Source organism: Mustela lutreola, chromosome 12 (genome assembly GCF_030435805.1).
Source record: "Mustela lutreola isolate mMusLut2 chromosome 12, mMusLut2.pri, whole genome shotgun sequence".
NCBI classification, from domain to species: Eukaryota; Metazoa; Chordata; class Mammalia; order Carnivora; family Mustelidae; genus Mustela; species Mustela lutreola.
The window spans coordinates 92,631,894-92,658,339 of NC_081301.1; the positions used below are offsets into that span (position 1 = coordinate 92,631,894).

Below are 26,446 nucleotides of genomic sequence, written 5' to 3' on the forward strand. Positions count from 1 at the left end.
TTCTTTGGAGGCCAGTGATGACTCCGTCTGCCCTCCTAGCGGACACTGATCTTGGCACTGATGGAAGAATAGGTTGACTCCCAGTGAAGGTCAAGTGAAGGACAGGTAGTGCAGTAGAAAGAGCAAGAGCCTTGGAGCCCGTCCGAGACAGGCGGGTGTGTCTGTAGCTCTGGTACTTGCTAGTTTGTGCTCCTTGATAATTTGTTTCGGTTTCCTGGTATGTAACATTACAAAAATTCCTATCAGGATGTTGGAGAGAGGGCTGGATGAGATAAGATATTTAACAGAGCCTGTTCTGTTGCTGGTACTCCAAATGTGGTCATAGTACTCTTTTCTGTCTGGATCCATGTGAGATGAAGGTCTAGCCATTTACCGAGTCCTTGAATTCTATCCTGCTTTTTACATTCCTATGGAAATAATCTGGGAGGCACTAGTTTGGGAACGCTATTAAATAGAGGACTGGAGGCAGATCCCATGACTCTGATAACCTTCACGCTGTTGTACGCATGCGGACTTGGCAACTGATCCTAGAAATGTCCTGTGTTCGGGGACCAGCATGCCTGTCCGGTGTCTTTCTAATGTTCACTCCAGGACTCACCACCATCAAACTGTTCAAAGGATCAGAGTCACAAAAGATTCTGTTTCTGGAAAAAGTTTTCAACATGTTCGCTTTACCTTATGTATAAAAGATGGAAGCCTCACTTCTCTTTTACAAACCCACTGCTTGATTAATTTCTCCTTGCCAGGATCTGCGGTTCATAGCTGGGTGCTTTGGGGATCACTTTGCAATTCAAAATCTTAGCTTTCCAGAGACGCTTTTTGATTTGATGTTCCAGGTGGCTGGGACGAAATGGACATTAAGTGATTGCTCATGGCTTTGAAAGGTCATGATCTGCTTCATGCGGGCTGGAGACTGGTAGTCTGCACCTGAACTTTAAGCCTCATATTTTTCTGATTATGGACATAAATCATGTGACATTGGCAAGTAGCTCGCTCTCATGCATATCCAATGTTCAATTAAGGCAAGACTCAGAGCTGATGGGCACTTCTGTGGCTGGCATTTCAGAGGTGTGTTTATTTCCTTTCTCTCTTAAATCTCACATCAAAGGAATTTGAACAATGAGGCTGGTGGGCCAAAGGGAAGCCAATTCCTCATTTTACATGTAATCATTTGGACATTTAGAGCCCCCAGGATGTGTCATTCCTTCACATCTCAAATTTTGCACACAATCCTTTTACTTTAGGATAAAATAACGGACACACTTTAAGAAAATACTGCAAGAATTATGGATGTGAGCATTTAAAGTCTTGTACAGTAAAAATCCATAAAGCTAATAATCACTGTTTTTGGTGTAGCATCAGATCATTGATCTAATAAGGAACCGTTTTGAACATCCTAAACTATTATTTGCATCTAGTGTTGGGCACAGATAAAAATGCTTTATAATGGAAGTTTTGCCCACATATACTGCATCTTTAATACGCTCAGGGCCAATGAAGTAGATTCACATGTTTAACGGATGTTTAAGGGTCTATTTTGCGTGAAGCCTTGAACTAGCATTTGGAAGGTTTTATGTATTTTAGACAGAGATGGCAAGCATGAGCCAGGGGAGGGGTAGAGGGAGAGGGAGAACCTCATGCAGACTCCACGTGCCGAGCGTGGAGCAGATGTGGGGCTTGATTCCAGGACCTCGAGCTCATGACCTGAGCTGACACCAAGAGTCAGACGCTTCACCAACTGAACCACCCAGGTGCCCCTTGAACTAGGATTTTAAAGGGTATCTTTATAGGGCTGCCTGGGTGACTCAGTGGGTTAAGCCTCTGCCTTCGGCTCAGGCTCCTGGGATCAAGTCCCACATCGGGCTCTCTGTCAGCAGGGAGCCTGCTTCCCCCCTTCTCTCTCTGTCTGCCTCTCTGCCTGCTGGCAACCTCTCTCTTTCTGTCAAATAAATAAATAAAACTCTTTAAAAAAAAAAAAGGGTATCATTCTAGGCAAATGTAGAGACAACAAATTTTATACCCATAAATTATATGCATAAAATAATTACAGACTGTTATTTGTGTTATCAAGGAACTAATCTGCAGGGATGGTGAATTTTGTGAGGTGATCGCCTTTAGATTGAAAAGTCAAGGAAGGATGCCATAGGACTTACGTACAGGGATATTGAAGTGAGGCCTAGAATGAGAAGCCACCTGTTCGGAGTGTAGCAGGAAAGGTGTATTAGGCAGAGGAGAGCAAGTACGAAATCCCTGCAAGGGAGTTTGGAAGGTTCTGGAAACATGGTGTGAGTGGAGAAGCATGAGCAAGGGGAGTCGAAGGACACCAAGTGGGTTTTCTGGTGATTCCTAGTGAAGATGTGAAGAAGATGGGCTCAGGGAGCAACTGCTGGGGCAGAGAGAAGCAGCACATGACAAGCCAGGGCATGACTTCTTGGCTTTCTAGTTGCAAACCCCACGCCTGTTCTGCTTTTCTAAGTATAGGGAAATGAGGGAAAAGATGGACCAAGGATGCCAAAGTCATTGGGTGTTTTGTAGTCATGGCAGGCATGGATTCACTTTATGCTTTCTTACCAATGAATTGATCCATGAGTCCTGACAAAGTTCTAGTACAGTAAGAATGAGGGAAAAAAATATGGCAAATGAAAGTAGAAGTTAGTATTCTTTGTAAAGGTAGAACATAAAATTGTACTAGTAATGCTGGTTGATCTTCCTCAAGCTCATTGTCTGCTGGATCTGCTGGGGACCTAGTTAGTTAGGTAGATAGTTAGTTAGTAGGTTCCATACTGAGCATGGGTGGAGCCCAGCCTTGAGCTTGAAGTGCGATCAAGACCTGAGCTGAAATCGAGAGTGGGACGCTTAACCAACTGAGCGCCCCAGGCACCCCTGTTGGGGACCTTTTAGTTCCTACATGTATCATTTTGTTGGGAAAACACAAGGCATTGTCATACCCAGGAGTTCAGGTTTCTGTATTCTGTAGTGTTTTGTCTCAGTTTTGAAGTAAAATCATAATTCTGAGACATAGCAGATGCTTCTGGAACTGGGTATCGTTCTAACTGGAAAAGACCACCCCCGAAGGGGAGAAGCATAGTGTTATCCCCTGACGTGCTTAACATCAGCGCTACTGAGAATCTTAACTGGGGTCAGAGGGGTTGGGACACTGGTATTTGCAGACTTAGTAGCACTGGCAAGAGGTAGTACCAGTGGTAGAGATAAGGGCTGTCCGACTGGCAAGCTCATGACCAATCACTCGTTAAGGGCATACAGTGCAACCCCTACCTTCCCTTGTGGCCTTAAAGAGCCCCTCCACTATGGTTAACAGAAGGCAGATGGAGCTGAAAACCAGGGACCTCACTGTGAGTCAGACTGCAAGAAGGCTCGATCTGCAAACCTCACTAAATCTCAGGTCCTAACGCAGGGAACCGACAGGGAACGAATGGGCTGCGGACCTCTCGATGGAAGAAATGGAGACCCCCACATTGTCAAAAATCCCTTTTGAATTCTCCATGCCTTCAGAAGTGGCCCATTATTTCTTGCCTTCAAAAAATATTACCGATATTTCATTGAGGCAGATGCCTTATGAAATGATTAGCTTTCCTTTCTCCGGATTTGTCCCCTACTCTCTTGAGGACATCTTGGGCAACAGCTAGGATCAACTCACAGAGCTTCCCAACCCGTAAAATACTGTTGCGAGACATAAAATAAGACACAGGAGTGTTGTAGTTTTATGTGGCTGTTGTAACAAGTTACCTCACATTTGCAAATTTAAGGGAAACAAATTTATTATCTGACATTTCTGCAGGTCGGAAGTCCTGGGACAGTCTCATGAGGTTAAAATCGAGGTGTCGGCAGGGCTGCATCCTCCCTGGAGGCTCTGGGACAGCACCCGTTTCCTTGTTTTTTACCAGCTCCTAGTGACCCCCTGCGCTGTTTGGCTCACGGTTCTGTCTCCCGCCGTCCACACCAGCAGTGGTCCTTCTCCCGTCACGCCCCTGTGATCTTCTCTCGTGCCTCCCTCTTCTACCTGTTAGGACTCTTACTGTGCTGGACCCACACCAGTAAGCCAGCATACGCTCCCTATTCTAAAGTGAGCTAACCAGCAACCTTCATTCCCTCTGCAACCGTAATTCCTCTTTGCCACATAACATAGCAAGTTCACAGGTTTCGGGGATCAGGATTAGGCGTTTTGGAGAGAGAGTTATTCAGCCTACTATAAAATAAAAGGACACTAAAATTAGTGTCCGATATAGAGCAAATGCTTAGAAAACATTTACGATTCCCTGTTTCTAATCCTTGGGCTTCCGTTTTCAGGTGGAAAAACCACAGCCCTCTGAATCAGGCATCTCAAGCCTAGTGCTCTCCCCTGTGCTTAGAAAGATTCTTCTCTCCTGCTTCCTTCTCTGACGTCCCCAGGCTGTCATTTCCCTCCAGTTCCTAAGTCACCACCATCAGCAGATGATTTTGTTGTCTACTTTGAACAAAAAACTGAAGCCATCTGGGTCTGAACTACCTTAAGCCCCGGTGCGCCCACCCAAAGATTTACCTAACCCTGCTCCCACTCTGGGATCTTTCCCGACTGCCATGGAGGATGCAGCTTCTCCGTCCATATTCTCGCTGCCCCCGTTGGCTTTAGGACGATGCTCCCATCCTCTCTTCTCTCTATCGGGGACCGTTACGCCCTCCTTGAGTTGCTGTCTGTAACCTTTTGCTTTACCACAAGACACTGTGGCACTGTTCTCTGCTGGTTCCACGGCTGCCTTTCTCATCACTTCTGATTCCCTTCAAATCTCTCCTTCCTCCACATCCCCCTCAGTTTGTGGAATATTCCAGATCCTGTCCTTGGTCCCTGCGGCTCTCATGTCATCGTAGGGAAAGGCCCTGTGTTCTCCATCTGATGTATGGTGCTCCCCATTTGCATCTTCCAAGAAGACTCAGCAATTTCAGGAAGCCTTCCGGTGGTCTCTTGTCTGTGCTTTTCCTCTGAGTTTTATGAACATCTATATCCAAGAATTTACATCATAATATATTGAAACCCTATCTTAGCCAGTCTGCCTTCCCTGTGATACTGTGTGATACATGTGGATAAAAATTTTAGTGATCTTTCATTCTCTAGTGCCAACTACAGAGGCTGGCACACAATTATCAGACCTGATACAAGTCTGATAGTTGTGTATTTTGAATAGAATCATAGAAAAATTAGGGCAAGTTTATAAAGTCCTGGAAACTCTTCTGCCAAGTGAAATAACTTATTTCCTAACCAGAGTTACTGGTACCATTTTGCCTTGGCAGATAGACACAAAAAAGCAAAACAAAAAGAATTTTTTTTTTTGGTTTAGGCTGATTAGTGTACAGCCATAAACAATACGGCATGAAGTAACTTTTCAAATACCAGTTTCCAATTTCTGCATTCAGAGTGCTTTCCATGCTCAACCCACTTGGGAAACTGCAGTTATGGAAATGCTCTTACCTTTCTGCAGTGCTCCTGGGGCTCTGAACGTCCGTCAGATGGCTTTTCGTGATGGATGGCTGATGAAAAACCCTCAAAGACCGGAACTGAGGTCAGACACACAATACTTACTGGAACCTCCACCTTAAATAGGTCCTTTTAAGGACAATGCAATCTGGTAACTTCGTTCTTAAAGTCTCTATTTAGGTCAGGAAATCATGGAGAGCAGATACATTTTTCTTTTTTTCCTGACCTTTTCCTCTGACCTCTGCTGTAAAATGGTCAGGCTCCCCGGGAACAGTGGCCCTGTTTACCTTGTAAGGGATGCAGGTTTGATGGGTGGATAAAGTGATATATTTGCATGCTCAATATAATTCTGCAAAGTCCCTGGGCTTGGTCAAGGTCGCACAAACAAGGCAAGACACTTGGAATAAATGGCAGCTGCTTTAGCCACTTTTCAAATCTGGGAAAACCTGAGTTAAGAAACGGCTTTCAGTCGAATTCGTTTGCGGTTCCACGTAACTCTGCACTGGGCCTTCCTTTTCTCCATCAGACATACTGAGTAATCCGTCTCTGGAGGTCTAGGAGGTTTCAGATAATGGAAACATATTTAGGTCACCTGCGGGGTAACTCATGGGTTGTTCTCTAACGTAGCATCGCAGGATGGGAATTGTCCCAGCTTTCTTGGTCCAGACAGGAAACACTCAATAAAAATCAGGTGAGGGGCACCTGGGTGGCTCAGTGGGTTAGAGCCTCTGCCTTCGGCAAAGGTCGTGATCCCGGCGTCCTGGGATCGAGCCCCGCATCGGGCTCTCTGCTCAGCAGCAAGCCTGCTTCCCCCCTCTCACTCTGCCTGCCTCTCTGCCTACTTGTGATCTCTCTCTGTCAAATAAATAAATAAAATCTTAAAAAAAAAATCGGGTGAAATAAATCCAGGTCAGACAGTGTCCCTGATGCTGGGATGCAAAGATGACTAAGACACATTTCTACCCGGGAGGCGTTCACAATGGAGCAGGAAGAAAAAAAAAAAAAATCCAAGAAGCTAACAAAAGGGGATAATAAAATACGCTGGTAGCAAAGTGTCATGGGGATCTAGCAAAGGGTAAGATGAGTCAGGGGAGGATTCCCAGAAAAGGTGACGTCCTCAAGACCCAGCAGGCAGAGAGGCCAGGGGAGACAGGAGAGGGGGGTTAGGAAGCGCGTATGGGGTGGCGTGGAGTGAGTGCGCGGAGTGTCTTCGTGGAGCTTGGCGTGGCTTAGTTTGGATGAAGCAGGAGGATATGTAAGGGAGAGCAATAAATCAGGTCTAGAGAAGCAGATTGAGGTTGGGTTGTGAAAAGCATCATAAATCATACAAAAGAGTTTGAATTTCATTTTCCCCTCTGAAAATTCCATTTTTTAAAGTTCCAGGTGGCCTGGAAGACTGGGTTTCCCCAGAGGCTTTTGGGGGGCGTGTGAGTTCTCTTGGACGTTCAGAGGGCTTCTCCCAGAATACCTATTCGGCTTTTAGTTAGAGGTGGAAAGGCGGCGTCTGGAGCAGATAGAACGGGGCCCTGTTGTGAGAGAGCACGGGTAGGACCTTCCTGAGACACACACGCCATCCATCTCTCAGACAAATGAGGTTAAACCAAATTAAACAGCATACCTGGGCCAAACAGTTCTGCCGCCTCCCCTGACAGATATTACTAGCGTGTTTTCCTGTGAGACGAGATGGGCCTGCACTGAGGATTGTGATAGGAAATGGTCTGATGAGACATTTACGTGCTTCCTCTGAAAAGAGGGATTGTCTTGATCTCAGAGGCGATGGGAGTGTTGGAATTGATTACATGTCCTTCTTTGTCACAAACACTAGGACACATAGAGCCACATTTGTGGCTCCCCTGAAAAGGAGGGCCCTTAGGGTATGCGTTCTTGGGTAATAACTGAACTCGGGATTTTTTTTTTTTTTTTTAACTTCTGTTTGTATTCCCTTTGCTTCCTCTACTTCTTTGGTCCTACTGCTAGTTGTGTAAGCTCTCTCCGATCTTCTCGGGAAGAAGAGCTGGATTGGGAGAGAGATCAGTGCACACCACTGAGCACTGTGCTTGGCATACCACAGCCCAAACAAGGGCTTTTTGTTACTGTGGTTTTAATCAATCCTATCTCCTCCATTGTACAGTAGCTTTGACAGAAACGGAAAGCTAGCATATATAATGGTTAGAAATGATTTCCAAAATTTTGGGTCACCATCTTAAATCCCATGAAGCGCACAGAGAGGTAGAAAAGTACACGTTGAATAATAAGCAATTGCAAGTCTCCCATCTTGTGCTGGCAGAGGTAGGAGCAGTACGTCAAAAAGAATGGTAAATGGAGTTTCTTTTTTTTTTTTTTTTAAAGATTTTATTTATTTATTTGACAGAGAGAAATCACAAGTAGATGGAGAGGCAGGCAGAGAGAGAGGGGGGGAAGCAGGCTCCCTGCTGAGCAGAGAGCCCGATGCGGGACTCGATCCCAGGACACTGATATCATGACCTGAGCCGAAGGCAGCGACTTAACCCACTGAGCCACCCAGGCACCCCGTAAATGGAGTTTCTAATCTAATTAGGGAGCTAGGAGAACCCTGGAGGGCTCAGGATCCTCATCTGTAAAATGGGGATAATAACAAAACTGACTTTATGGAGTCATTGTAAGGACTGTGACTTTGTCTATGTAAACTGCTACGAATGCTGCCCGGCACGGATGTGCTCCATGACTGTTAGCAGCGGCTTTGAAAATTCAGACAAGAGGGAAATCCCTGCCAGCTGAAGTCATCCAGGAAGGCTTCCCAGAAGAGGTGGGATTTGAATTAGACTTGGTTGGATGGAGGGAATTCACCTAGGCAGAGAGGAGCAAGGAGGTGGATTGTTTGGGGAGCTCCGTTTAAAGAGGCGGGTGGTGGGGGGCGTTATCCAGTGAGGAAGAGACCCCAGGAAAGCAGAGAATCAGGGATGGGGGCTACTGGGAATAAGCATGCAAAGGGCCCTCTTGTGCCCTCGTGGGGCGCTAATGTCCTGGCTTACAGTCAGCCTTCCCTAACCACCCTCGGAAGGAAAATCGAGGCTCTTCTCCGAAAGACACTTTGCGCACGCCTCTGAATCTTTCATCCATCTTGTAGCCAATAGGAAAATTCCCTCAGGGTGTGGTTATTAGAGGGGATTACAGAAACCCTGACCACCCCCCCACCCCACCCCACTCCGCCCCACTACATTCCTACACGCGGACTCCAAAAACCATGATTCTATTTCGGGCAGTCAAGCGCTTAGGAAGAAAAGTGCAGGATAATGTGAAATGAGACGGTGGCAGCAGCCGGAAAGGCTTTTATTACAGAATGTGAGAGAGAAACTCGGTGAGTCCCTGCATGGGTGGCTGGACGGGCTCCGGCGTGGGGCACCCGGGGCACCCAGAAAGCACCCAAGATGGCTGTGGCCCTCTCCGAGACCGGCGTCGCCAGCCTCCGCTCCTCCATGGTCTGTTTCAAGAGAAGAAAATTTAATTTTAAACGCGTCCTCTAGTCTGGTATTTCTAGACTCTTACAGTTTTAGAGGGGGAAAGCTGAAAGATTCATTTAGATAATTTATCTTTGTACCAAGAAGAAATGCGGTGTTGAGCCACAGCAGTGAAACGTGCATCAGGAGAGCCGAGGGAAGGTGTGATTGATGCGGGGGGACCACAAACCCATAAACCCCCCTCTGGGGACAGAAGCCGCACAAACTGAAGAATGAGGGTACAGAGTAAGGGTGACATCGCACTTAGCGTTATTTGTTTATTTATACCCTGACGCATTCCAGAAGGACTTGAGCCTGCTGAAATTCAAGTTGAGAAGCCCAACTCTCTGACACCATTGAACTTCACATTTCTTAAAGCAAAAGCTAGACCCTCTACAGAAGTTTTTTCATTAAAAAAAAAAAAAAATTCTTTTCTGCCGTGAGACACCGTCCCAAATGGGGAAGAGAGCATGAATCAATGCAATGCACTTGAATCATTCCCCATTTCTGTCACTGTTCTCCGCACCACATAGAGACGGGTTTCACGGAGGGAACTTCTCTACATTAAAATGTTGATTGGGGTACAAGATACAGACAGATGCCCAAATCAGAAACACACAGCTGGATGGATTTTCACGGTGTGAAAGTGTCTGTGCAGTCAGCCTTCAGATCAAGAGGCAGAACATTCCTGGGCTCCCAGAGGCATCTGTTACCCTGTACCTTTGAGGGTAACTATTCCCAAGATTTCTAACCCCGCAGAGGACTGCTTTTGAGCTAACACAAACAGCCTCATTCATCGTTTACTCTTTTGTAAACTCTTACACTCAACATGTTTTGTGGCTTCATTCACAAACTTCATTCGTTCCTTCTCATAGCTGCATAGGATTTATGTATTGAAAACGCGGTCATTGACCAACTTCTGTGGTGAACAGGCTGTTGGGTTCTTTCCGGTTTGGGACTAACTCATTTAATGCCGATGTGAACATTCCTGTGGATGTCTTCTGTGTGTTGGGATTATACCAGGAGCGAAAGTGCTGGGAGCTTATTTGAGTGTTGGTCCTTCATTGGAAAGTGTGAATGGAGGCTAGACACTGGAATGAAACCACGGAAGAACCCAGTCCTTGTTTGCAAGGAACTCACCATCCAGTGAAGGACAGACCTGAACTGGCACACAGTCTAGGATGTTGGTAGGGGGCATGGGCCAGAGCACCTGGGATGGAGGGGGAGACCGGTGAGGTGGGAGTCAGGAAGCTTTCCCAAAGGGAATGACACTCAAAGTGACTTCGGAAGCATGAAAAGGTATCAAAGGAGGGACAAAGTGGAGAAGGCAAGAGAAGCACATGTGGAAAAAGAGACAAGTGTGGAAGTAGGTCAAGTCCAGAGATGGTATGTTAGAGCAATAGAGGAAGGTCAGAAATGTTTGGTGAAGGTCAAGGCCAACTAGACAAGTTGGGGGCACCAAGGACCTTGCTTTCCATCTATGGAGTATATACATTCTCCTGCATGTGATGGGAAGCTGCAGAGGATTCTAGGGATGTGGTGGGGCAAGATCAGTTCATTCAGGTGGCCGTGTGGAGACAGGACTGGAGAAGGGCCTGGAAGCTGAAAAGGGGAAGGGAGTGTGGTATCTTAGCAGACGGAAGCTAGGTGATTTTTTGAAGTCTGGTTTTGGCCACTAGCCAGACCAAGAATCTCGATGGCTTCTAATGGAACATGGATGGAGGTTGTGCAGGGAGAGGGCTGTGTGTGGGTGCCAAGTTTCAATGTGCAGAAACCACACACAGTAATTGAAACGGAAAGCTTTTGGGGCCAGGAGGCCCCCTGCTGACACCCAGGCTGGTGTAGGCAAGGAGCCCTCTGCTTGTGAGTGGGGAGGCAAAGCATATGTGTGAGGAATCCACGCCAGAAAGCGAGAGCAGTACAGCGTGGGTCCGCCACAGCAGTGCCCATGTCTGCTTGCTCTCCGCCCCCTCTGCAGACCCAGACGGAATGCGGAGTGGAGACAGACACGTCCCTATCTCGCCCGGCTTCCTGACAGACTCAGGAGAGGAGTCTAGAAAAGTCTCCTAGCTCCTCTGATTGAAATCATAAATTCAGTAGTTATATTTTATGCAAACTTAGCGAATACAGTGGCCGGGATGGAGCCCAGAAATTCGGTGTTGGGACTCTGAATGGGTACTTGACGTGGCACGAGAGATGTACAGAATGAAACATCATGGGAAAATCCTTCCTTCTAGTATACAATTGATACTATACTAGGAAATAGGAAAAATTCATAAAAGCAGAAAACATTTGCCTCATATTCCACTGACCAAAGAAAAGCACAGTTGATTTTTACTGCTCCCTGCGTCCCTTGCTTTCACGCACACATTTCTATAGACTTGTAATCAGAAGGTTCCCTTCATTTTTGCCATCTATGGCATTATCTCCGATCGCTTAAAAATTTGATGACCACAATTTTCCCTTTACTATAAAAATAAAATTTAATTGCAAAACGTACAGAAAATATCCTGTAAAAAAGGAAAAAAAAAATCCCCAAGTTCCTACCACCCATTCTTAATTCTTGGTCTCTGTCTTGGCATTGTGCTCTTGTCTATAATTTAAATTTAATAAAATTATTGCTTTATATTAACTTCAATTTTGCAACTTTTAAATTATTACCTATGTATTAGGAATATCTTTCCTAACTGTATTCCACTGAATAGCACCAGAATTTATTGGAATGACTCCTAAGTTGTTTCCAAATTTTTAAAAAATATAAACAGTGCTGCACTTGTGCAATTTTAAAGAATATACACTCTTTGCATGGAATTGCTGAGCCAAAAAAAAAAAATCTCACTTTTTAAGATTTTGGCTACATATTACCAAATACCTATCTAGAAAGTAAGTGAGCAAAGCAGTGCTCATTTGCCCATAACTTCACCAATATTAGGCACTGTCATCTTAAAAATTTTTTTTCTTTATTGCTAATGAAGTTAAATATGTATGTATTTGTGGTACTTTTTTTTTTTTCCTTTTGTAAACTATCCATTCAAAACCTCATTTTTCTACTGGCATAGTTCTGTCATGTGGGTATGTTATTATTTATGGAAGCATTCTCTATCAAAAAGGGAAAAGCCCAGTATAAGGAGTCCAAGCCAAAGAGCAGACAGATTACTTCATGGGTGTACAACAATGCGGCAAAATCTCACTGCCCTCCATCCCTTCTGGAAACTTCCACGTTTTCTGTGTTGGGCTACTTATAAAATATTCCAATGATACCAAGTATTACTTTAATGTAGAAATTAGCCTTTATTATAGCAATTAGGTAAACAACCAGTAGTCTGAGAACAGATGTCCATAAAGGCAAAATAGACTGAATTTCTGCTGTTAGTGTATTAAGGTGTCTTTTTGTATTTAATACGAAATACAAAGTAAGCTAGGAATCATGTCTCACCACATGCTCTCAAATGCAGGCTATTTATCCTTCTCAAACACACACACAGGATTCTGGAGGTCTGAGGCTGAATGCCATGTCCTCTGATGCTCAGACATACATATACTAGAGGAAACAGAAGTAGGAACGTTGAGGAATCGTGAGGTCAGAGATGCTTGTGTTAACTCCCTTGCCTTGTTCTTTGGGGATCATCTTCTGGCACCATTTAGCATGAAACTCCAAGAGATTGGGGGGAAAATTTTTAGAAATTATCCTTGGTTTTTGATCAAATGTCTCCATGGTTTATAGGGGTGGGGGAAATTTTCACTAACACACACCTGAGATCAGTGTAGTGAAAATGTGAATGTATATATACGAGTGTAGGTATTTGGTGCTCAGGAATAAGAGGGTTTTAAACCTACTTGATCATTCCAGAAATCTTGGTGTTTTGTTTTGTTTAACACATACTCACTCTTGACCACCAGCCGAAGCATCTGGGTAAAACCAAAAGACTATTTTCATGTACTTCTCAGGGGATTCTAATGCTCAGACAGATTAGTTTTCTGGTCTCCATTTGCCGATGTGTCCCCTACTCTAATGATTATTCTGTTCTGTGTTATCTGTTGTCTCTACTGGCTCTTCAGTTAGTGTTTGCTTCAGTGTTCTGCTTTTCCGACGAGGAATCTACCAGATTATGTGCCAGATTCAGTGGGCTGCTTCTGTGTGAGGTCTCAGGACTTTTCTTACTTCTGAACAATTCAAAGCTGTTTCACGGAAAGCATTGCTCTGTTTGCACTTTTGTTTCTGAAATCCTATTTCAGAAGCTAAATTCAAACTTCTACTTTAATCCTTTATATCTCTAAACCTGTCATTTTGATTTCATAGTTGTTTGTCTTTCTCTGCCACACTCTGGGTAATTTCCTCAGATGTATCTTCCATATCATCACTTTTCTCTTTAACTGTGCCTATCCACCCTCAAAGGTGGTCATTGCTGAATGTTATTCACAGTGTTTCATTTTGAATTGTTCTACTGGATTGTCATAACTGCCAATTCTTTTCCTGTTGTTGTTGTTTTTTTTTTTTTCCAGGAGGGCTTTTTATTTCTTCCTTTATCTCCTTCATGATTGTAAATGTACTTAAATTTATAGTTAGCTTTAGACTGTTAGGTTATCTCATATTCTTGTGGTGCTATTCTTCCCACATGTATCTGTCGATTCTCCCGTTCTGTGGACCACTTCCTTGATTTGGTCTTGGTGAGCGTTTTTTCAGTTAGGATATAGCCTCCCTGTGGAATGCTTGGGTACTTTAAGAAGTGGCAGTAATCCTTCAGAGAAGTCTTACATTTGATTCTTCGGTGACATCTAGGAGTTTTACTGGTGAGAAATATTTATGGTCTCTACATTAATATCTTCATTTGGGGTGCCCCTGCTTGAGGAGGGTCTAAAATTTGCATGCTACACCTATGCATAGAAGAGATTTTTTTAAATTGCCATTTATTGTGGCAAATTTTCCCCACCCAGATATCTGATCAGTGAGAAATTTGCCAGTAGCTTTAGTAAGTGAACAATACTTTCTGGTCCCATAATGGAGTGGGGGCAGGTCTTCCTTGGTTGTAGCTTTATGTGTCAATTTCAGTTCCAACTCTTTACTTTCCTTACGCCCAAGGGCCATGTGTAAAAAACCCCAGCCCATAGCTGTTAGGTTCTGTGGTCATGTCTTACAGCCTCTCTTCTGGCCTCGACCTCTGTACTTACCACATCGGTTATGAGGTTCTTCTTGGTTTTTAGCACATAAGAGATCTGTGTCTCCATTTCTTGGTCTCTCTCTCTCTCCTTCCCTTTCTTCCCTGCCTATATGTAAAACAGTTTCATTAGATTTCACCCAGCATGCTCCTGTGTCTGTAGCACACAGAAGTTAGGAAAGCCGTGTTTAGTACATGGAATTGGAAAGCATTTGGTTTGGAGACCACCAAGGAGTGCAGTAGAGGATATAGGACTTGGAAACAGGAACCAGAGTTGGAGCTATGGCTTCACCCCTTTCTGAGTAAATTGGGCTGAGTCATTTAAATCCTCTCTGAGCTTTAGTAGGAAAATAGGGATAGCACTACTGGTGATCTTCCTCCGATGGTCTTCCTTTACGCTCTAAATTCTCTCGTGTTTCAATGGTTGCCATTTCCTCCATCCTCCATTCCTGCAAAAGCTGGGGAAGACTGCAAGTTTCTCATTAAATGCTTTCCTTTAAAAACAGCTAATGGTGGTGGTTGACTGAATGATCTTACTACTCTTCCTTTCACCAATGAATTTCCACATACCAATGGACTGAGAAAAACTCTGGTTAAAAAAAGGAACCCAAACTGGAAAGAAATGATGAATTCCATTTCCTAAGAAGTTTGCAAGGGGGTCAGAGAGGGGTGGACTTTGCTCCCCCTTCTCGCCACACTCTCTCTCCCTGGAGTGCAAGTGAGTGAAACCGTATATTGGTTTAGAGGTTCTGCTTGAGTAAAGGTTTAAGAGCCAATAAATCCGTCAGAGTAGATCTCAGGCTGAGCTAAGGTGAATAGCCTCACAGTAATTTTTCCAGAGCCTCAGGGTACTAGGCAGCAGAAGCAGAGAGGTCGCCGATGCCCGCTCACCCCCCTGCCCAGGAGCAGAGACATCAGCCCACAGGAATAGGAGAAGCTTTTCCCAGAGAGTTGTGTTTACTGCGTGGTAAAAATCCCTTGTCAAACAACAGAGCACTCAGATTTAAAAAGTAATTAGAGAAAAAAACAGAGGCACATAAAACTCACATGTCCTCTCCGTGACTCTGGGGGTCTGCAGACCCCCGGTGATCATTGCTCTTCAGCGTGGACGGCAGCCTGATGGTTATCGCCCGAGACATTCAGTATACACATCCTTTGTTTCCGCTTTCCACTTACAGAAATGTAAGCTGTAGACAAACACCAGAGCACTAGGTTGTCCAGGGTGGCCAGGTTTCCTATGTTTTTTACTTCATTTTGAACACTGAAAAATTTAGGAGATTGTAAAAATCTTAGCAGGATACATTATACAATGGAATGTACCATAGGTATTCCATATACTTGTTTGGAAAGGTGCCTCGGAGTATGAACTTGGAAGCCAGGCTGTGTGAGCGCCCGTGACTGTGTGTGGCTGTGTGACCCTGCGCAAACAGCTTCTTGACGCTGTGACTCAGTTTCCTCATACAGACAACCAGGGTCACAGGAATCCCTGAGCCATAGGGTTGTTGAGAGTGTCCAACGGAGTTCATCTGTGAAGAGCTTGTAACAATGGCAGACTCATTGTCAAGTTCTGAGCTATTATAAGGTTAAGTATACCTGTTTGGGTCTGGGCATTATACTTGGGTTTGAGGTGAGAGCGAACTTTCAGTTTTCATTTTCTACCACTTGGACTGGTTACTGTGTATACAACACTTTCATTAAGAAAAAGCATTATTCAAAAGTGCACGGGATAGGAAGACAGTTGTTCTGAAAGTCTGGCTTCTAACGGGGACTTGAAACATTCATGCTTACTGAGGGCCATATACTGAAGGCATTAGGAACGGATTCCTGCGGGCAGTCCCTTACATTTAATCCCCCACATTTGGTAGTACATCTTACACTCAGCAAAATATTTTTATATTCATGAGTTCATTTAATCCAACTAACTGGATTATTTATGAATTCACTTAATCCCTGGGAAGTGCATGTTCCTATGTATTATTCCAAACAGATGGGAGTTAGACAGTGAGAATGGTGGTTGTTCTAATGCTCCTCTGCTCATGGCACAGCTGGACAGGCAACAAAATTGAAGTGGGAGCAGAGAGCTCCTGGTTAACAGAAACCGATGAAAAGCCCAGTTTCCCCAGACAAAGCTCTTTCCACCAAACCATAATCACCCTGTGGATTTACAATTCCATCCTATGCATGAACACTATTAAGTCTGCGGTTTGGCAAGAAGGTGGGTTTCTAGTGGGTCAACAGGAAAGAAGGGCCAAAAAGAAAGTTCTCAAAGTTGATAAACCAAGGATAAAGATGACCAATGACCAATGACAGAACGCATCGTTGGCTTCTGGTCACAGAAGCCTCAAGTGGGATAATGCTGACAAGGTAAAACCCTAGAATAAGAAAATAAACTGCTCAAAGTGATGGAACCAACAGTGTAATTAAAAATAGTAGCTATGGGCTGTAGTAGGGGTCATTAAGACAATGAACACATTTGAAGCGATAGGCCAGATAGCCTGTTATCTACATGATCTCTGGCAAGTTGCCTTTCTCTCTGGTTTTCTCACTTCTAAAGTGCCTTTAATCCACCTAAGTTGAGCGATAAGGTCATTGCTCTTAAGGAATTTACATTCTGGAAGGCGCAATGAACAGACAATAAACACATAAAAATGTACCAGATAGTGGTAAGTGTTATCCACAGAATTAAAATAGGCTGAGGGGAAAGATGATGATTGGGTACCCAAGATTGGGGGGAGGCTGGGGAAAGATGCTCTGAGGAGGTAACATTTTGGATGAGAACACAAGGAAGACTAAGCCATATATGAATGACTAGAACTCATTCTAGGCAGAAGAGCTAGTATAAAGACTCCAGAGAGGGAATGTGCTTGGGGTTGTGAGAAACCAGCAAGAAGATGGACGGTGATTTAGACACAGGGATTTTGGAAGATTTTAAACCAATTTATGATCTGAGAAAAAGCTTACTATCATTGTTATGGGCAAGACTGGACACAAAAATACCAGGTAAGAAGCCTGTGTAGTAGTCCAGGAGAAACAGAATGTCTTTGTCTAAGGCGAGAGTCCTAGAAATGCAAAGAAGTGGACAGATTCAAGGTGTTTGTTGGAGTAGGAGCAATACCGTGCCTATAAATGGCTTTTGTGAGTTGAGTGAAAGAGAAGAATCGAGAACTGTCAGATTTGTGGCTTGAACAACTGGTTGGATGTTGGCATCATTTTCCAAAATGGGAAGAAAGAGGTGTATAAGGGACAGTTAGTGTGTGTGCCGATGGCGTTACCTCAAAAGTTCGGTACTGGTCATGCCAAACAAGTGACACTGTTAAGCCGGAAACTAGAGTCAGGGTCCAAGGGATATAACACAGTGAGTGGTAAGAATCTGGGAGTGATGTGCACAAAACTCTGGGCTGGATGGCATCCCCTGGAAAGACTTGGTAGAGAAGAGAAGGGGGGTGGTTCAGGATCCCAAAGCAGTCTTCCATCAGAGGTCAAGTTGAGTACAGGGACCAGAGAAGGAAGTAGCATCTAGGGAAGCTTCAAGAAGCAGGAAACAACCCAGTGTAAGGCCAGGAAATCAAGAGTTGGATTCCATGTAAAGGAAATCATGGATAAGGTCCAGGTATATCCACAACCATTGTGTTTCTATAGCACTTAAGGGCTTGGGAAGGAGCCCTTAACAATAAGTTTGCCAAGATGTCTAGAGAGTTCCATCAAAAGTCGATAGACAGGACTTCTCATACATAGAAAATCTGAAGCACGCTCATCAGGAAGATAAATAAACACGCAGTCTTAGCAGAGTCACTGCAACAAGGAGATTAATCTACTTCAAGATAAATGTAATAATCTTAATAAGTGGAATGGATCTAAATGCAATAATTACACGTTGTAAGGAAACAAGAATTACATGTAAGTTGGCATCAGTCCAGAAGTCGAGTTTATCCTTAGCTATCACAGAAGTATTAGTTTTCCACTCCATAGTTGATGTTTGGGTTTGTGGCACAGATTGAACAGTAATTCTTTTTGCTAGAACTATCTTCATTTAGGAACACTGTGATGCTGATTAAGGGTAGAAAGAGGAGAGCCCTGAGGACAGGGGTCATCAGGAACCAAACTGCTCTCCATTAACATGTCTAAGAATTTAGCCGTGGGGCCAGAAAAGGAGAAGACACAGTGGCTAAGCGACAGGGGCAGGGATATAGAGTCCACGTTGCAGAAAGAGCAGGATGGGTTTTAGGAAACCCCACATCTAACACTGAAATTCAATATAATGTCCACAAAGGAAAAAAATCTTTATCCAATTACTGGGCAGTTGGCAAGCCATGTCCAACTACACAGACCTTGCAGTCAGCATTTATGTGTTTGACTGTTAAAATCTTAAGAGAAAGCTGAGAATTACTTGACATTTGAAGAAAGCCTCCAACATAAAAGCAAGGGACCTCAAAACAAGAAAGGAAGAGAGGAAACTCAGAAGGAAAGTCTAATTAGGCTGTACTTAAGGACCTCACAGAGGTAAGTTAGTTATTCCCCAAACAAGGTCAGGAGGCTAGTAGGCTGAGATTATTATTAAGATAAGAAAGCGTTCTTAGAAATTTAAATAGGAGAGCTAAAATTACGTAAAAATTTCAGAAAAAATAGAGGAAACCAGAAGGCCAAACCAGGGGGCCCAACATCCAACCAATAGGGTTTGGAAGAGAAAAGTCAAGGAACTTTTCTGGACCCGAAGGACAGCGGAGCACCCAGCACAATGCACAGGAGAAGACCCACCATCATTTTAAGTTCCAATAACAGAAAAAATACGGGTCACATCTAAAGGATTGAGAGTAAGAATAGCTATGAACACTGTACCCAGGGCTCTCTAGGCAGAATGCAAACTTTTTTTTTTTATTTAAGACCTAAAAAGTCGGAGAAGCCTTTTAAAGGATGGCTCCCCTCAAAGCTCTAAGGTAAACCAAGAAAGAAGGAATGCTACCCAGAAAACCAGGAATCCATCCAGGAGAGAGAGAAGGAAATACCCCGGATGAGTAGGACCAGTGGGTGGAGGGGTGGACAGCACGCGAGCCAGGCAAACCCAGGTGACAGGATGCACAGCAGAGAGAGCCTTCCAAAATGTTTCCAACTGACTACCTGGTGGATTTTCCGGTGTAGAAAGTTACACCAAGGGTGGTGTTTCTTGAGCTTGGGAGGGGGGCTGCAGGAGGCGCAACGGTCCCACTACCAGTCCTGCCTGCCATGGAGGGTCTCACTAGGCTAGTCAGTTACCCTCTGTGCTGCACACTTCCCCGTGATGAAATGGATCCATAAGGTACCTACCTCACCGAGCCCCTGTGAAAATTAAGTCAGTTATTATACTTAATGGGCTGAAAACAACAACAAAAAAAACAATGCTTTTGAGTATTACGCTATTGGAGGCACTGGAAAGACTTAGCACGTATGGAGAAATCTAGGCATTTTTTAAAAAAATGGCCAAATTCTCAGCTCTAGGGAAAAGAATAACTGGACAAGAAGGGAAACATGGTAATAGGCTCCTTGGCTCCACAGCGACCACTCCCCTGTCAGAAGATACAGATGTTGCGATCGTCATGTGACAAATCAGAAGGACGGTAAATAGAGGAGACATTATCTACCATAACAGAACATGAGCAGAGGTAGCATTCTATTTAGAATATGGAAATAAATTTTAAAATGAAGGGCTAAATATGTTTACATGGCTCCTCAAAGAACAGGATATGGTTAACTATGGCCAGTGGTGACAAATAATGAATAAAGTTTTAAAAAAATTTTAAAAGGCAGTGGAGCATCAGGTGCTTTTATAGTCATTCCAGAGCTCTGACTTCTGACAGGGGCCTCAAGGTTAGGTTCCGTGGGCCTATACACTGAGTTTGCATGGCTGGGGAACAATCCGAGAGAAAAGCTATCCTCTGTGAGCATTTCATTCCACAGTCCCGGGACATGAGTCTCCCTTACCCTGGAAAAACTTTTTTTTTTTTTTTTCTATCTGGAAAGGGGCCTGCTGGGGCAACTTAGCCTTAAAAAAATAATGGGGGAGAACCTTTCTTTTTGATGTCCACCACCCAGGACATGGGTTAAGTTTGGCTTGATACTACAGCCATTCCTTTAATAATAATAAATTTTGGTTAGAAATCCTATTTTCTAAAAGTCATGACAAGTATGAGATTTAAAGGCCTATGACTGACATAGGGATAAACATCCCTGTCATGTTCTGAAATTAAATAGATCAAAGGCATTGTGCCAAAGACCAGGCTGCAGAATGAGAGAGAAGGCATACAGGTTGTCCACACAAGGATGGAATTTAAAGGCGACCTGATTTTGTCTGAGTTCCATCTGATGTTTCAAAGGTAAGGCAAGCTCTGAGTGCTCTCATTGTGGTCCCCTAAGTATCTATGCTGGCTGGTACTTTCCAATCTCAGTGACCATCTCTGGGGCTTGCTTCCATCTCCGGCTGGGCTGCGTTGTGGTACTCAGCCCCCACACTGCCTTTAAGGGCTGAGTAAAACCCCAAGATTAGCCAGCAAGGAGGAAGTCCCTTTATTAGGCCTCTTCCTGTCCAGGGTACAGGTGTGTTTGGATTTCAATGAACAAACTGAAATTTCCACAGCTGAGCCAAAGACCGCTGTTCCAGAACCCCAGAGGGAGACCTGGGGGTCTGGTGTTTTGTACTGTATCTTGGCAACACTTCTTGGTGCTGCTGGCCCACAGCAGAGGCCCTGCTTCGTTGTGATGGGCCTTGAGGCAATCATATTTCCAGCTGTGTCAAGAAGAAGCCATGGGATAAAGGCTTGAGAACCCCTTGCTTAGGTCACAGACCTACCAAGGCACCCCCTAAAAATGAAATCCCACTCAAAATATGTGAACACACATTTTACAGCAGCCATGTGAGATGATGATATTTTTTAAGAAGCAAAATCCAGACGGATAATTTTTTTTTAAGACCATCTGAAGTGCTGAGTCAGTGGCCTTGGATAAATAATACCATGGATTTTGGTGCTTTCAACAATAAGCAGGAGGGCTGAGATTGGGTTTTTTAATTCCTTTAAGCCTTTCCCCGTAAACCCGATGCATTACAGCCATTTTTTGTAGAAAGAATTTTCGTTTACTTTCTTCCCTTTCCATTCCTGCGCTAGTGCTATGGTAAAAAAGAAAAGGAGATTGAGTATGGGAACAAATATTTAGGACGTGGCCATCATGTGGGCAGGTTAGTATTCCCGCACAATGCCCAGCACAGAAGCAATTTTAAACATGAAGAGACTGAAGCTTAGTTGAACATATGTCTCAGATCACAAGGCTAACGAGCAGTGAAGGTGAGATTAGAATGAGGCTCTCCTGAATCTGAAATGGATGCTCTTTCTGTTAGACCAAGTTCCTTCTCATAAATCCCAAGCACAGAGCTTTGTTTTCTCTTCTGCAACTGCTGCTAACAAGGATGCAATCCATCGATTCACGGAAGTCATGTAAGACAGTCCCGTCATTTCCAACTGTGTGAGTGAATGCACTTGTCTCTACTTTATCAATTAAGGTTCCTGCTGCGACATGTTTCTCTATCTTGCCAAGTATTTAAAGATCTCCATTATGCATTGCTTCTCACCTTGCCCAGGGAAAGTTGGCAGGCACTGTTATCCTCACTTAATAACTCCAGTTACCCAGGGAATAGCCTGGATTAGAAACGATGATACCCAAAGCTCACGGATAAGCACTCTGAGTCTCCTGTCTAGACTCAATGAATAATTCAGAGGTCTGTTTGGTGGAAATCCAGTTAGGAGTCTGGCAGATAGGATGGCTTCGGAGCTGTGGCATCTGGGACACTATTCCTGCCTCACTTTCCTCCTGGCTCTCTGACTGCTTCTCTTTAGAGGCAATCGTCTCATTCCCCCATCCTTTAAGAGTCGGTGTAACATGGGGTTCTGGTCCCAGCCCTCTCCTTGGTTATTCTCGTTGTTCATTAAGCCAAAAAGTAGGGGAGCTCCCGTTACTTGTGCAAGTCAGCTGCCTGTTGGCATTCTGGTCCAGTTCTGGCTCTTTCCCTGTTCTGTTCTGTATTCTAGGTTCCCTTGCCCTCTAGCGTCTGGTTACTTTCAACTTTTGGGTGGAATGGTGTAAAACTGGAAGGAGAGAAAGGAAGAAAAACCAGATGCTTTTTCCATTCTGTCTGCGCCACTTTCCTGTGGAGCTTCGGGTCCTGGACCCCAACCGGTGACCTCGCCCGGCAGCCCCGTCCGTGTGGTTCTAGCTCCTGACAGACGGTGCCCCCCCTCCGTCCACGGTCCCTCCAGCCCCAGGGGTGACGACAGCCTCCAGGTGTCAGTGATCTGTGGGTTACCTCATTGCTCCCTGCTTGGCTTTCCAGCTTTCCTGGTCGCTTCTGTACTAAATCCCATCTGCTGGCCAGAGGTAGAGGACTGTGTTCCTGCCTTTATCTTCTGGAACAAACCTGACATGTTGGCAGGAAAGGCCTTTGTCATAAAAGATACCGGAGAGATCAAAGAATTTCTGAAAGTACAAAAGGAGGAGAGGTTCTGAGAATATAAGGGAAAGGGCAGTGCTCAGAAACATCCCAGGGAACTGCTCAGTGAAGCCGTGCTCTACGCATGGCGGCGGGGGGGGGGGGGGGGGGACCGTGGCGGGGAGGGAGGCACCACGTGTGCCACCAATGCTGGATGCTAAAAACTCCCAGTCACTACTACTGTCTGTCCCCAGAATCCAGTCTGGGCATTTCCTCCTTCATGAAACGGGCTTCCCATTGAAGGGAGCGGATTGGATGTGTCTAATTAGCACAGTACAGGTCACGTCCCCACTGGTGGCTCCAGGTGTACATGACCTTTTCGGTTCCCATCAGGAGCGATGGGCACTTTACAGGCAGCAGGATCATTCAAATATAAGATAAGGATTTGGATGCTCCGTGCACATTTCAGTCTGGATAGCCATTTAGGCAATGATCCCAATGGAAGTAGTTTATTTGGGAAAAGGTGGGGGGGGGGTCCCCTGCAATCACTGGTAAGGAAGTGGGGCAAGTAAGAGAAGGCAAGTCAGCCATTGTAGGGTAAATTATCAATCGAGTTTTCTTCATGGGGTAACTAGAACTCATTCCTCAGAGGGCAGAGGATGAGGAGCCACAGGGGTTGGGGGGGACTTAGTTCCCCTGCACTCCGCAGCTCCCTCCCTCTGGTGTGGCCTGAGTGGCCCGTGCTAGCCAGAGAAGACCAGCAGGCAGGTAAGTGCAGGGAGAGCGGGAGATGGACAGGTAAGGGAGAGGGGATAAGGCAGGGAGCGAGCTGCACCTGCTCTAGGGCATAGGGCCAGTAGCAAAGGTCCACTAGGAACTGCTAAGCCGTGAATGTGCACTAGTGAACTAGAGAGAAGTGTTCCTGGCCTCCGTTAGCAGGTGGTGTTGAGACACGTGAACAGGCACGTGGGGTGAGGGCAGCCCAGCGAGCCAGGCCTCGACTACCGGCCTCTGCGACCCAGGAGGATGGGGACAGCCCCCCCTACTCATTTTTTAATCCCCACTGCTGAGGATGGTCACTATTCAAGGTATGTTTTCTGACCCAATAGCGAACTGTTGGGCACAGCTTTGGGATGTTATGTTCATGTCTATTTCCTCATTATAACCCAAGGCAGGTGTGTCCCCATTTTGCAGGGAAGAAAGTGTAGGCGCTCATAACGACTCCTGTTTCAGCCTTGAAGGATTTTCTCCTAAAGGTTCACCTACCCAGGGCACCCCATTGCCAAGCCTGGGCTCTCCCTCGGGCAACTCTTCCTTGTCCATTCTCCTGAGCAGCATTCATTAGGAGTCGGAGCGAAGTCTGTTTAGTGCTGGATGCCCAGCACTGAGGCTGCTGCTGACACGTTCCAAATGTGTAAACCTCATTGACACTGATTATTTTCTGCATGGCTTGAGTCAGTGACTAAGGCTTAGAGCCGTGGAGTGACCAGACAGGTCCCGAATCTAAAAGCTGGTAATACCGAGGCTTGAACTGCGGTCTGACCCCCTAGTATCTAACTTACCTGTCTGTGGCAACTAGAAGATTTAAGTTGGCTGGAAGACTGCTATTTTAAGGTCCAAATCATTGGGCAGGAAATGTTTAAGAGCTTGCCATAAGCATCACCATGGGGGATGACTGAGCCCAACAGGACTCTTAAAGCAAGGAGAATGTTCTTAGAGGACTAGGCCCCATTCTCAAAGCCTGGGCTGAACGGGAAAACCTTTCCCATTCCCTGTGGATGGACATTGTAAGTTTTGGAACTTATTCTCTAGGTAGAAGTAAAATTGTTCGCTCCAGTACCAGTAACCAATTTACCTTATTATCTTACTAAACCAAAATAATTTTAAAATGTTAGAAATGAAGTCTTTGAAGGAACATGAAAGATCTATCCAGTACCTTAAGACGCGGTGGGAGAGTCCTGTCAAACTTCCAGCTGTCGGTCATTCCCAGAGCCGCGTTCAAAACAAAGAGGAAGGGGGACACGTCTTCTGTCTTAGCTGTCATGTTCTTATTCTCCCGTTTTTGCAACATCATTAAGGGTTCTCCATCCGTCGGGCGCGCCCTCTCCCTGTTTCCGTAATTCTAAAATGGCCCAGAAACCGCACAGAACTAGTAACTAGTAGCAGGGGAAGGAGTGGGAGGTGAGAGTTAGAACGGACGGGAAATGCTACGGGAGAGGTTTTCAGATATGACGATGTACACATCCTGATTTTAGCGTGCGAAGGTGTGGCCCCCAAGAAAGTCCTAGAGTTGAAAAGAACATGCCAATGAGATATGAAATCTTCAAGTGATACTAATGAAAAGCCTATATACATTGTGTCCCAATGAGATGATCAGGCGTAAATACAATCGCGAACAACAAAAAGAGGCTTCACACAAATTACAACTCAGAGTCGGTAAGTACATGTTTACATTCCTTAGAAGCATGGGAAAGTATTTGGATTGGTTTCTGAAAATCTACTAAATTGAAAAACTAGTCACCAATAAAGATGACATGTATCATCGGGTGCTTTGCTTTGATAATGTGCACTTCCTTGGTAAACACTGAACTAGGATCTAATTTCTACGTTATCTCTTTTTCTTCTGAAAAAAAAAAACAAAACAAAACAAAAAAAAAAACAAAACACCCAGAATATGCCTGTGCCCCACAGCTTTTAAATGGACATCCACACAACTAACCAGATGAATAGTTAATTAGTCATTCCTTGGGCTGGATCACTCATTCAGAAGCTCCGAGGTGAACACTGGGTTGTATTTCACCCAGTTCTCACCAGTTCATAGGTTCCAGCAATCCTGCCTCAGTTCACCAACGGGGTTCCAATGGCAACCAGAAGCAAACCCCCCTTGTCAAAGATAGCCCAGCGAGAATCAAGTGCAAGACAAATTAAGAGAGGGTATGAAAGAGGGTGCCTGGGTGGCTCAGTGGGTTAAAGCCTCTGCTTTCGGCTCAGGTCAAGATCCCAGGGTCCTGGGATCGAGCCCCGCATCGGGCTCTCTGCTCAGCGGGGAGCCTGCTTCGCCCTCTCTCTTTGCCTGCCTCTCTGCCTCTCTGTGATCTCTGTCAAATAAATAAAATCTTTAAAAAAAAAAAAAGGGTATAAAAGAGAAAATATGTGGCTGATACTGTTGTCCCCATCTTCTGAGCCCTAATCAGTCTCAGAGCCAGATGCAACCTCAGAATCTATCTTAACGCATTTCTCCAAAAAGCCACTCCAGACAATAGGAGACAGAACGTAAGATAGAGTTCTTTGCCTCCATCACCGAGGACTGAATATTTCAAGCCACCGATACCTCCCATGGATATTGGATCTGATCCTGGTTACACCAATCTATTCCCATCCGTGAGTGTGCCAACAGCTAAGGCATTTGTGCCTTTCTTATGTTCCTTCTACCTGGAGATATCTTTTATCTACTCTTCTACTGGTGGAAACCTTTTTAAAAAGATTTCATTTATTTACATGTGAGTGAGCAAGTCCAAGTCAGGGGAGCGGCAGAGGGAGAAGCAGACTTACCGCTGAGCAGGGATCCTGGCGCGGGGCTGAATCCCAGGACCCCAGGATCATGACCTGAGCAGAGGCAGATGCCCAACCAACCGAGTCACCCAGGCGCCCTGGAAACCTTATTTATTCTTTGTGGCTCTATCCAGTAATTGCCACTTTAGTTTGTAATTGTTTATTTCATGAGTTCCAGCTGGAGGGGCCTGGGAAATCTAAAAAAATCTAGAAAGTAATGACAATCATTACCAGCATTACACTGAATATTTAAATATTAAAAAAAAAATTCCAGCCCAAACACAAAGCTCAAGGAGGAAAGGATGAGATTTATGAACTAGAATGCCTTTCCCCATCTTTTTTT

At 44.8% G+C, this 26,446-nt stretch overlaps 1 long non-coding RNA gene across 5 annotated transcripts; it reads right to left on the bottom strand.

Moving 5' to 3' along the window:
- Nucleotides 1-8,813: 8,813 nt before the first annotated feature.
- LOC131812846 (uncharacterized) lies at nucleotides 8,814-26,323 on the bottom strand. 5 transcript variants are annotated; one of them, XR_009346506.1, is made up of 7 exons: nucleotides 26,104-26,323; nucleotides 24,488-24,673; nucleotides 22,429-22,598; nucleotides 15,150-15,289; nucleotides 14,116-14,207; nucleotides 12,383-12,487; nucleotides 8,814-8,930 (listed from the first exon to the last, which is right to left on the bottom strand). It is a non-coding gene; the product is annotated as an uncharacterized LOC131812846 (long non-coding RNA). The 5 variants fall into 5 exon arrangements; XR_009346502.1 differs by lacking the exon at nucleotides 8,814-8,930 and having other exon boundaries at nucleotides 12,218-12,487; XR_009346503.1 differs by lacking the exon at nucleotides 8,814-8,930 and having other exon boundaries at nucleotides 12,218-12,487; nucleotides 15,150-15,363.
- Nucleotides 26,324-26,446: the final 123 nt, after the last annotated feature.